This window comes from Capricornis sumatraensis, chromosome 21, assembly GCF_032405125.1.
Source record: "Capricornis sumatraensis isolate serow.1 chromosome 21, serow.2, whole genome shotgun sequence".
Lineage (NCBI taxonomy): Eukaryota > Metazoa > Chordata > Mammalia > Artiodactyla > Bovidae > Capricornis > Capricornis sumatraensis.
Window position 1 is genome coordinate 22044285 of NC_091089.1, and position 12907 is coordinate 22057191.

General features: G+C 39.0%; 1 non-coding gene across 1 annotated transcript; it reads right to left on the reverse strand.

The window, feature by feature from the left end:
• Positions 1–10857: 10857 nt before the first annotated feature.
• On the reverse strand, positions 10858–10929 carry TRNAW-CCA (transfer RNA tryptophan (anticodon CCA)). Its single transcript has one exon. It is a non-coding gene; the product is annotated as a tRNA-Trp (tRNA).
• Positions 10930–12907: the final 1978 nt, after the last annotated feature.

A 12907-nucleotide genomic window follows, 5' to 3' on the forward strand; every position in this document is an offset into this window, starting at 1 on the left:
TGGGATTGCAAAGAGTTAGACATGACTGAGCGACTAAACATGCACGGTAGTTACATACAAGTGGCTTATAAACAGCAGGTATTGATTTCTTACAGTTCTGAAGGCTGAGAAGTCCAAGTGCACTGGGCAAATTCAGCATCTGGTGAGGGCTGCTTCCTGGTTCATAGATGATGTTCTTCTCAGTGTCCCCACATGGAAAAAATGAGGGGAAATCCCATTCATGAGGACTCCATGGATAGATGAGGACTCATAACTTAATCACCTTCCAAAGGCCCCACTTCCAAATACTGTCACATTGCTTTCAACATGTGAATTTTGAGAGGACATCAACTTTCAGTTTATAGCCACCATCTACTGATTGTATGAGTTTGTCAAAATATTAACCTTTCTAAGGCTCAGTTTCTTCATATGTAAAATGCAGATGGTAATAGTGCATTTTATATAATCACAGTGCTGCTATGAAGACTAAATTAGATAAATATGCCAAGGGCTTAGGACAATGCCTGGTATTCAACAAGTAATCAATAAACTACCGCTCCCTCTGGACCCCCGTCCTGGTGATGACACCAGGAGTCAAGACTTTTCATCTCCAGATGAAGCATGCCACAGGAAACACTAACTCTGAAAAGCAAAACTCAGACTGTAAGATTTCAGGCCCATAAAAGGACAGTTTCACAGACTGGGACTTTTCCAATCTTACCCCAAGCCTCTATCTCCCCTTTGAACATCTTGTGAGATTGCACACAATCCCGTTTCATCTAGTACTTTGTAGATGCTCTCTGCACCAAGGGGCTGGTGGGGAACCGCAAATAAGCATACCTTCTTGGGAGAAAATTCAACCCACAGTGACTTGTAGAAATGCACCTGGAGCTGTCTTTGTCCCTCTCCTGCCTTGTAATCATGTAGAATTCATTCCCTTTTTTCACACTGCTTTTTGGATTTCATGAATTATAAACACAGGTACTTTTTATCTGCAGTTTCTGTGCGTATCTAGGGATGAGAAGAGTTGAAAGGGCTACAAGAAGCAGGAAGGGGCATAGTCTTGACCTTGGATGGGATTAGGAAGGAGTGAGGTAAGGAGGGGGTGTGGTTTAAAAATTAGCACCTACCCAGGACTGAATACAAATACATAAGAAAGACCCTTTGAAATGAATTGAATACAAGTATGCAATAAAAGAATTATTATTTTAAAAGTGGATTGTGATTCAGAACAAATACAAGTCCCCTTTTCTGACTTCAGCTGTGCCCAGTCACCACTCAGTGGAAGAGTTACATGCTCCAAAGGCTGAAAGGAACTCAGAGAGTCATATAATCCCCTGCCCCTAGACAAGATTCACCTCAAATCAGCTCAGATGGTCTTTACTTCTCTTTTAAATAAAATTTAAACCTATCTAGAAAATCCCAGACTCTCAGAGGTGGAAGGGAAGCCTTCCTGAAATTCAGCACCATGGACAGATGGCTATATAGGCTTGGAGGGCGGAGGAGGGTGGGTTCAAGAGCTGCAGCCCACATCTTTAATCTTTAGAAAGTTAGTTCTCGTGTCGAGCTGAAATTTGCTTCACTGTAACTTCCATCTGCTGTTCCAGTTCTGCCATTTAGAGCCGGGCAGAGCGGATGTGTTCACTTCCATTAGATACCCTTTCATTTCTGACCCCCACTTCCCATCGCCCCTCCTCTGCACTGAAAACCCTCCTTTCCTTTGAACATTCTCCCACATGCTATAGTTTCTGTACCCTTTACCAAGCCAGTGTCCTCCCTGTGAAGCCACTTTGGTTATTGTGTATCTTAAAATGCATCTCCTGGAGCTGAATCCAATGCCCCAGATATGTTCAGACAATGTAGAACAGCAAGGTAACCAGTGGTTAAGAACAGGAGGCTTTTTCAATGAAAGAGCCTTGGTTCCAGTATGTCCTAACTCTGTGTCCTGGCACAAGTTAAACTTTCAGAACCTAAATTATGATTATGCTCATCCATAAAATGGGCATAATAGTAAGGTCAGAAGGTGCAGTCGTGTATAAAAAGCTTTAAGCACAATGCCTGGCACACATGGTTGGTAGAAAATAAACAGTGGCTGAAATGAATGTACTCCAAAACTTTGGCCACCTGATGTGAAGAACTGACTCATTGGAAAAGACCCGGATGCTGGGAAAGGTTGAAGGCAGGAGGAGAAGGGGACCACAGAGGATGGGATGGTTGGATAGCATCACCAACTCAATCGACATGAGTTTAAGTAAGCTCCACGAGTTGGTGATAGATAGGGAAGCCTGGCATGCTGCAGTCCATGGGGCTGCAAAGAGCTGCACACAAATGAGTGACTGAACTGAAATGAATGTTGGTATTATTTGCATTATTAGACATGATATCCCATTAACTGTAAAATTTTTAACAGCTATTCATTCTGTTGATTCACAAAAGATGTCAGCCAAAATGCAAATTTTTGTTTCAGTTGTCATCTAGCAAACATCTCCCCTGTCTTCTATTTGTACAACTTATAATTTGAATCCAAATTCAGAATTTGTCTGTATTTGTGTTTATCTTCTGGCTCATTAGCCCAAGCTATAAGCATCATGTTTTATGGTGGTAAAAGAAAATACCTTTCCTTGGCCATGAGCTGCAAGACTCAACCATACAGCAAATCTAGGAGCTTTTCTAACATAAGCAGGATCCCCATATAGTTGAGATCTTCCTCCCTCATGTTTTCTTTCCCCACTTGGGACTCCAGCATCTAAATTTCCACCATTAGGAATTTAACCTATAGGTTTGTTCAATAAGTTAAATGCATGCTTGTTGAATGCCTTCTCTACAGCAAGCACTTCTCCAAAACTTGGGGCTATGCGGTGGATGAGACAGGCAAGACTCCAACTCCTACTCCCAACAAGGATACATTCCAGAGGGGAAAATAAACAAGCAAGAAATACGTGCCCCAGATAAGTTCAGACCAGAAATGTTACAAGGAAATAAAGCAGATGGCAAGATGAAGTGGGATGTGGGTGGGGAGAGGACCACTAGTTTGAGTGGTTCCAGGAGGCACTCACTAACTAAAGTGAGGCTGAGAGCTGCCAACCCAACAGATGCACGAGTCAGCACTTCCTTTTCAGTCTCTTTGGTTGTTCCTTTTTTATAGACATGAAAGACACCAAATTATATGTCATATAAAGGTAGTCAATTGCTCCATCTTCAAGAATTCTAAAAGCCTGACCAGATTGTCTACCCACCACATAGGTGGTGGGCTCATCAGTCTCCTTTGCACTGGGGTGGTAATCTGGAGAATTATTTGCTCTTTGGAAGTTATGAGAGTAATTAAAATAGGAAATTTTTACTAAATTGATTCACTTGAGAAACAAATCTCATGCAATCCATAAGGAACTGGTACAGTAGGTTTCGTTGGTGGGCAGAATCTGGAACTTGTTTTTCTAGAGCTCAGATCAAGGAGGGTCCCCACTCATTCCCCAGATCTCCCCTAGTTCAGGGTACAGAGCACCACCCTCACTGGACAAAGTTCTCGTAGAAAGAGACCTAGCTCTTTCTAATCAAAGGATTACAGGTGTTAGCAAAGGACTTGATATCTACATTATTTTCCCCAGAGTTCCAGACAACCTGCCCATTCATAGCCATTTGTCCTGCTCTCTTCCCAAGGTGGCCTCTTGCTAGACAAGTCAGGGACTTTACTGTTGTCAAACTCTATTCAAATCATATGAGAAAATGAGAAACTTAACAGTGCTAACTAATAAATACACCTTGGTCAGAATCTGGGGGGAATCTCCACTGGTTACATAGGTCGGGAGCTAAGGTACAGGTTAATTGGCAGATTAGTTTGACAAGGAAAACAAAGCCACAGGCTTTAGGTGATGGTCTTGCTTTTTCTTGTGGAATAAATCTTAAATCAGAAATCCAAGCTCAGTTTCACCAGATGGTGGGCCACACACTCACTGTTGCAAAGAGGGGTCTTCTTTCTTAGGTAATGAGGGTACTCTGCACTCCACCTCATCCCACCACAAACCCCTCACTGATGCCATCAACATATTTCTCAGAGTAGCATTTCCCTGAAGTAAAGCCATGTGTTGGCTGTAGTTATGGATCTATGTCTGCAAATTCATAGAAAACTTTCTGGAAGGATTCAAACAACAGAGATGTTCCCTCAACAGAAAGGTCTTCAGGAAATGTTAGTCAAATAGGATCTTTCTAAATGTAAGATCTTTATATTTCTAAGGAGAATGTTTTCAAGAATTACTTGTGCAATGAAAATTAATCGCATAAAAAAGAGCGCACACACACAGCACTACACATACACACACTTCTAGCATCTGGTAAGAAGTGAACCAGATAGACTATAAGGGGGAAAAAGACAGGTTCACATTTCCACTCAGCACTAAGTATGAGAACACATCAAAGAAACACATAAAATTTCTGGAGAAATTCTGCAATCACTCTGTACAAACTATATGAAAATGACATATCTTCTGGATGAAATGGTTCAAAAGCATCTCAGTTAATCCAGTAATAAACCATGTTAAATAATTCAGAATAAAAAAAATTCGAGTTGAAAGGGACAGAAGTGAGTATCAGAATCATTTGCATGTAGAATCAGGTCTAAATGGTTGTAGGAAATGTGGATGCCAAGCAAAATGAAAACATTTTTAATTGAAAGTATATATAATATAAAAAGAATTAATTATTAATATTCTGGTTCTGAAATTCCCCAGTAACCACAAAAAACAGGAAGTGAATAGAAAGCTAAAAGCATGGCATGCAGTAAATGGCACTAATTTCTCATCTGCAGAGCAGGCAATCCACCGTTTATGCTTCATCTGGGCAAGTTACTTCAACTTTCTGTGTCTGTGTTTCTTACAGTGAAAACTAAATGACTAAATACACATACATTGTTTAGCACAATGGATGGCATCTATTAAGAGATCAACAGACATTAGCTATAATCATAATACCATAATTATCATTATTATGTTGACTTTGATACTTGCAAAAATACAGGAGTATGTCCAGCTACTCAGTTTTCAGAAAAATTAAAAACCAGATGCAAACTTACCAATTCTCAAGAGAAAACAAACCCAAAGAAAATACAACATAAAGATGAATGACAGAAAACAAAAAAAAAGAAATAGTAAGAAACATAAAATAAAAGGTAAAAAGATGAAAAACGAACACATGTGTCAATAAAGTGCTCTCAGCTACACATATTGAAATTCTGATGTAAACTGGCTTGAAGCACAAAAACAAAAAAGATCTGCCTAATTTTATGTGACAGGAATGCAAGACATAGGACAGCCACAGGGCCACTGAGTCATCAGAAGTTTGGGATTGTCTTTAGGAACCCAGGTTCTTCTCATCTCTTTATTCTGCAGTTCCTGTGAGGGCTCCATTGTCAAGCAGACGGCAAGATGACAGCCCATGCCCTATGGCAGCTCCACGTGCAGCGTCCAGATGTGATGAAGACTCACAGAAGACAAGAGATTTTCCTTTGCTGTGGCTTCCTTAGAGACAAAGACATTTTCTCCAGAAAAGCCTTCAAACTCATTTCCATTTCCGAGTCTTGGCCAGAACTGAGTTACCCACCGATTCCTGAGCCAATCACTGGCACGTGGTGGGGTTACATTTACACCAGTCAAGCCCATCTCAGAGTTGGGGGTGGAGTCAGGTTCTCCCCAAACCGGGGGTGATTTCCTGGAAAGATCTGGTGTCTATTAGGACAAAGCAAGAGAGAAGAGATGCTGAGCAGAGGACAGCAATGTCCACTATATGTATCAGTTTGGGAAAAAAGCTATCAATCTAATTAACTCCCTCATTAATAGACAAAGGCTTTTTATGTTTTCTCAAAGTACACAAGATACAACTCAGACAAGGTCAGAAATAAAGGTTAAATGCTTAGCCAAGATATATGTACACAAAAAGGAAACAGGGATAGAAATTGCAAACAAAGCATTAAATAGGCCAAGAGGGGCATTTTAAATTGATTGTAGGTGTTTACGATTAGGATACAAAAAATGTGTATCTTCATTGCATATCATAAAACATAAATCAAGGGCCTCCCCGGTGGTCCAGTGATTAAGAATCTGCTTTCCAATGCAGGGGATGCAGATTCCATCCATGGCCAGGGAACTAAAATCTCACATGCTTCAGGGCAACTAAGCCGACAGGCTGCAAATACCGATCCCAGCTGCCTCCACCAGAGAGCCCCCAGGTACTGAGCTCACACGTTGCAACTACCGAGGAGCCGTTGTACCCAAAACTAGAGAGAAGTCCATGTGCCACAAGAAAAGATCCCACATGCTGCATGCAACCAAGACCCGACTCAGCCAAAAATGAACAAAAACATAAAGTTTTTTTAAATGTAAAGCAGAATCTCTGAAAATGAGAACAGTGAGAGCCACACAGTAACCACAGAAAAGTTGGACACATTTCTACCAGGTTTTGGCTGATCATGTTGCCAGCAAAGAGTGGAAGGTTCCAAATAATATAATTAATAATGTTTATTTAATACATTTCTAATTTAAATGTCTCCTAACTGCTCTAGTCTGGGCAAAGAAAATTCAGTTGATAGCGCCAGTTAGGATCACTGTAGGCACCCATCTACCCAGGCAGCCAGTAACACCTTGATGTGCCTCTCTGCAGTTCCTCACAGTCCCTCAGGGCTCCTTACCCCAGGGCTGCCACATCAACACATAAGACCAAGTCCTCACGCACGTCCGCTCAGGCGGCCTCTTCCAGCTGTCCGGCCGCCATCTTTGTTGCACCTGGCTCAGTTACGCTGCCCATCCCCCCTTGCAGAGGCCTCATTTCCCTTTCCTTCTCTACAGGAGGCCTTTCTTTTAAAAAAAAATTATTGTGAGTATGGTTGATTTATAACGTCTTGGTTTCAGGTAGATAGCAAAGTGATTCAGTTATGCTGCTGATGCTGCTAAGTATCTTCGGTCGTGTCCGACTCTGTGCGACCCCATAGATGGCAGCCCACCAGGCTCCCCCGTCCCTGGGATGTTCCAGGCAATACTGGAGTGGGTTGACATTTCCTTCTCCAACGCATGCATGCATGCTAAGTCTCTTCAGTCGTGTCCGACTCTGTGCGACCCTATGGACAGTAGCCCACCAGGCTCCACGGGGTTCTCTAGGCAAGAATACTGGAGTGGGTTGCCATTTCCTTCTCCTATTCAGTTATACATATACATAAAGCTACTCTTTTTAAGATTCTTTTCTCATATAGGCTATTATAGAGTACTGAGTAGAGTTCTCCATGCATGTCTTTTGTCTTATGGCCAAGAGCAGATTAAGGCCTTTACCGAGGCTTTATCTAGTGCTCTAAAAAAGAGAAAGAGAGGACAGGTTATCCTTGCCAAAAGACGTGCTAACTATAGAGAGTAACACACAGGGTCCCCCCAGCTGCCCTCCCCCCTCCACCCTTGCCCTATCCCAGAGACTCACCTTCCTGTCCAGCTGTGTTCTAGTATATCTCTTTAGAAAGTTTGGACTCCCCTGGCTTGACCCTTGTTCTGGGCACTAGCGACCAGGGGAAGGTCAGTCAGCTTCAATTGGAATCACTCCTTTCTCAACAGCTGGATGTGCTCTGGTCCCATAAGTGGTACCAAGCAATCATTTTACTTTTATGTTAGGTTTTCAAAATTTGCAGGACTAAATTTCATCTTGGGTATCCTATACAGACATGTAGCTAAATCTATACACTGTCAACAGAGAATACTGTATCTTTTCAAATATGCATGAAGTACTATGAAAATGCATGCTATATTAACCATGATAAAATCTGAATCAGATGCTAAGAGGTGACATTTTGCAATTGAATTACAAAGAGCAGAAACATACAAATACAACTACTTGGAAAATGAAAAAGCATTCCTAAATTACACTAGATCTAAAATTTTTTAAATGACTGTTTAGAAGATTGTAACAAATGGAAAATTATAAATAAAACCATTTGTGTCACAACCAACAAATTTTAGTGAAAATTATGAGGACTATAAAATTAATTTTATTGAGTAAGTTTTAAAATGAAATATGAAAATGAACAAAACATCCAATTTAGTTATCAGGTGAAAAATAAACCCAAAGGAAGCAGAAATTTAAAAATTAATGAAAAAGGATGAATTAGAAATGAAAAAACTGATAAATTCTAGAAATAAGGCTTTGAAAGAAAAACCCAGATAGCTAATATTTTGGAAGTACATTCACGTAAATAATAAAGAACACACACACACACACACACACACACACACAAAATGAGAAATGAGAAAGTAAATACATCCAGAAGTTTTTTAAAAATATAAACAGCAATGATGAAATGGGGACAATTTTCTAGGAAAATGTAAGTGAATCAAAGAGAAAGACGACCTGAATGGATCAAAAATGATAAGAAAACAATCTCAAAATGTAACATTTATTATATCTCAAATGGCACGGGAAAATATGTGAGTTCTTTATAGCCCTCAAGGAACAGACAATTTCCATGCTATATAAACTATTTGAGTTTATTTTAATGGAATATTTCTAGTTTATTCTCCATAACCCTGATGCCTAAACTTGATAAAGAAAACACACTTATATACCCACATATTCGCCATATACACACATACCTGCAAATGTTACTTACTGACAATACTAATCCAAAAATACCAAATAGAATATCAACACAAATCAAAAATGTAAATATACTGAAAATACACATGATCAGGTAAATGTGACTTCTGAAATTTAAGAATTGCTATGAGCTTTTTAAAATCTGCTGATATTTCAATTTTTAAAGAAAAAAAATAATACTCCTTATATATATATAAGGTTACTAAGAATAAAGATTTTTCCCTTAAAAATGAATTCTGTCTTAAAATAGTAGTGGACAATGATGAAACACAGGGGGAGTCCACATTAGAGTAAGCATCAGTTTTATGAAGGATACCAGGTATGACAGTTTTTGCACAATACTTTGGAAGATGGAGCCAATGCAACAAAACAAGACAATCTGATGAATTCTTATAATTAAATAAAGAGGGCAAAAGGAAAACGTAAGAGAAGCAACCAAAATATTTATGAACAGATACAAAACACACACTCTCACATGCACACACACACACCCCACAGTGGCTTTTCACCAAAAAAAAAAAAATATATATATATATATATATATATAATATCTAGCAATAAATGCAGGAAGTAGCATTTTAATGAAGAAAACTATTATACTTTACTGAGAGCCATACAAGAGTCTTGAATAAATAAGAACAAATAGCATTTCTGAAAAGAAAGAAATATTTTGTTTGAAATAGTATTTTCAGCATATTATTTCCTCCAAAAATAACCCATTGGTTTCAGTTCTTTTTAACCAAATGCCAAAATTCCTTGAAAAAGGTAGTATAAAAATCCATCTCAAAGAATCAACAAAAAAAAACCCCATGAAAAGAAAGTAATGAATGGAAACTAACACCACCAGATAATAACATTTATATATTAATACTTTGTATGATAAAACTCAGTAATTAAAGCAATGTGGTGCTGGATTCATTGCCAAATGAATCAAAGGCACAAAGAAGAAATTCCAGAAATAGCGTGTACACATGTTTAGTCACTCAGTTGTGTCCAACTCTTTGTGACCCCATGGATTCCTGTAGCCCACAAGACTCCTCTGTCCATGGGATTATCCCAGCAAGAATACTGGCGTGGGTTGCCATTTCCTCCTCCAGGGGATCTTCACTATTGAAGGATAGAACCCACATCTCCTGTGGCTTCTGCATTGGCAGGCAGATTCTTTACCACTGAGCCACCTAGGAAGCTCAGAAATAGACTCTAATACAAATTAAAGTTCAGTATTCAACCAAGATCACACTCAGTATCAGGGAGAAAGAAGACAATTTTCAATAAATGGCTCTTAGGCAACTAATTACATATATGAAAAGAAAATGTTAGATTTCTGTCCTATACCATACCCTAGAGGCACTGACACTTTAATTATAAAATGAAGAGAAGGAAGTAAAAAGGAAGAGGGATAAAACAGAAGAAAATGTATATTTTTTTTAATTTACTCATTTTAATTGAAGGATAATTGCTTTACAATATTGGTTTGATTTCTGCCATACATCAACATGAATTAGCCAAAGGTATACATACACATACTCCCACCTCCCACCTTTTCCCACCCCTCTAGGTTGTTACAGAACCCCAGTTTGAGTTCCCTGCATCATACGACAAACTATAAAACTCTCAGAAGAAAAATATAGGCAGAACACTGTATCACATGAATCATAGCAACATCCTCTATGACCCACCTCCTCGAATAATGGAAATAAAAACAAAAATAAGTAAGTGAAACCTAATTAAACTTAAAAGTTTTTGTACAGCAAAGGAAACTATAAACAAGGTGAAAAGACAACCCTCAGAATGGAAGAAAATAACAGCAAATGAAACAACTGACAAAGGTCTAATTTCTAGAATATACAAGTAGCTCATAGAACTCAGTACCAGAAAAACAAACCTAATCAAAAAGTGAGCAAGAGAACCTAAACAAATGTTTGTTGAAAGAAGACATACACATGGCTAATAAACACATGAAAAGATGCTCAACATTGCTCATTATTAGAGAAATGAAAATCAAAACTACAACAAAATATCACCTCACACCAGTCAGAATGGCCATCATCAAAACCTCCACAAACAAGAAGTTCTGGAGAAGAGGGACCCCTTCTTCCATTGCTGGTAAGGTAAGGTGAAGGTAAGGTAAGGTGAAGTCGCTCAGTCGTGTCCGACTCTTTGCGCCCCTGTGGACTGTAACCTACTAGGCTTCTCCATTCATGGGATTCTCCAGGCAAGAATACTGGAGTGGATTGCCATTTCCTTCTCCAGGGGATCTTCCCAACCCAGGGATCGAACCCAGGTCTCCTGCATTGGAGGCAGATGCTTTAACCTCTGAGCCACCAGGGAAAGCCTTGTAAATTGATACAGTCACTATGGAAAACAGCATGGAGATTCCTTTAAAAAAAACTAGGAATAAAACCACCATATGACCCAGCAATCCCACTCCTGGGCATATACCCTGAGGAAACTAAAACGGAAAAAGACATAGATACCCCAATGTTCACTGCAACACCATTTACAATAGCTAGGACATGGAAATGACCTAGATGTCCATCAACAGATGAGTGGATAAAGAAGCTGTGGTACACATATACAATGGAATACTACTCAGCCATAAAAAGGAATGCATTTGCGTCAGTTCTAACGAGATGGATCAACCCAGAGCCTATTATTCAGAGCAAAGTTAAGTCAGAAAGAGAAAAACAAATATCATATATTAATACATATATTTGAAATCCAGAAGGATGGTAATTATAAACCTATTAGCAGGGCAGCGATGGAGACACAGACATGGAGAACAGACTTTTGGACAAGGGCGGGGGGAGGAAGGAGAGGGTGAGGTGAATGGAGTAGCAGGGAAGCATGTACACTATGTGTATCATTTTAAAATATGGCCTAAACCTAAAAACAAAGAAAGACAATGTTAAAAGAAATACAAAAAAGTTTTAATATATAAGAATCACAAACCTCTTTTTTTTGAGAGAGAGAGAAAGAAGGAATCACTAATTTTTAAGCAAAAGCATATATCTGGGGAAGGTATTTTACTGTGTATCAGAGTTCTTTAAAGAAATAAGATCAATAGAAAATGAGCAAAGAATATCAGCAGGTGATTTCAAAAGGGAAACAAAAAACAAGCAACAAGAAAAAATATTCATTAGTTTATGTAGACTAAAATACTACTTTTCATTTTTTAAAATTCCATTCTGACAAGCTTACACTAGAAAACATATCTCTCCAAATATTATTAATGGGGGTCTAAATTGGTTCAGACTTTCTGGAGGATAATATACCAGTAAGTATCAAGAATTGATTTAAATTTTTTAAATTTACTTTTAACGATATTTCCTAAGGAAATAAGTTGAGACCTACTGCATGATATGCGTCTAAATGTGCCTACAAATGCTTTATTTTTAACTTAATTAATTAACAAACAACAACCTTCATGCCTTCAAAATAGGGCTTTGTTATGTTTACATTCCACAATTGCCAATTGTACTTATGTAATAGATTGAGTAAAAAAAAAGTCTGAGTAACTTTATCAGGTATTGAATAAACATGGACATAAATTTGTAAAACAAGGGTAGATGAGAGAGACAGAGAGAGGCAGAGAGAGAGAAACTAAACTTAACAAAGAGGTAGGAATATAGATGTGTTATTACATCATGTTTTCTTCTTACATCTTCCCATTTGCTTTCTTTTTAATGTAATGAAGAAGCATTGCTTTGAATTTCATAAAAAGGAGGTTGTTTTAAAAATAGTCATTGTTTGTAACAGAGCCCTTATTTCAGTTCAGTTCAGTTCAGTCGCTCAGTCGTGTCCGACTCTTTGCGACCCCATGAATCGCAGCACGCCAGGCCTCCCTGTCCATCACCATCTCCTGGAATTCACTCAGACTCACGTCCATTGAGTCAGTGATGCCATCCAGCCATCTCATCCTCTGTCTTCCCCTTCTCCTCCTGCCCCCAATCCCTCCCAGCATCAGAGTCTTTTCCAATGAGTCAACTCTTTGCATGAGGTGGCCAAAGTACTGGAGTTTCAGCTTTAGCATCATTCCTTCCAAAGATATCCCAGGGCTGATCTCCTTCAGAGTAGATTGGTTGGATCTCCTTGCAGTCCAAGGGACTCTCAAGAGTCTTCTCCAACACGTATTTGGACTATGTCAAATCTCCTTGAACTCTGTTTATGCTTTAAATGTTGTGCCCACAAATAAGCATCACCATCTTCATGCTCAAAAACACGTTGTTAAGCCCTTCTTTCATTCAGAGAAGCTAGTAGGTACTGGAGCACACTCAGTTGCTCAGTTGTGTTTGACTCTTTGAGACCC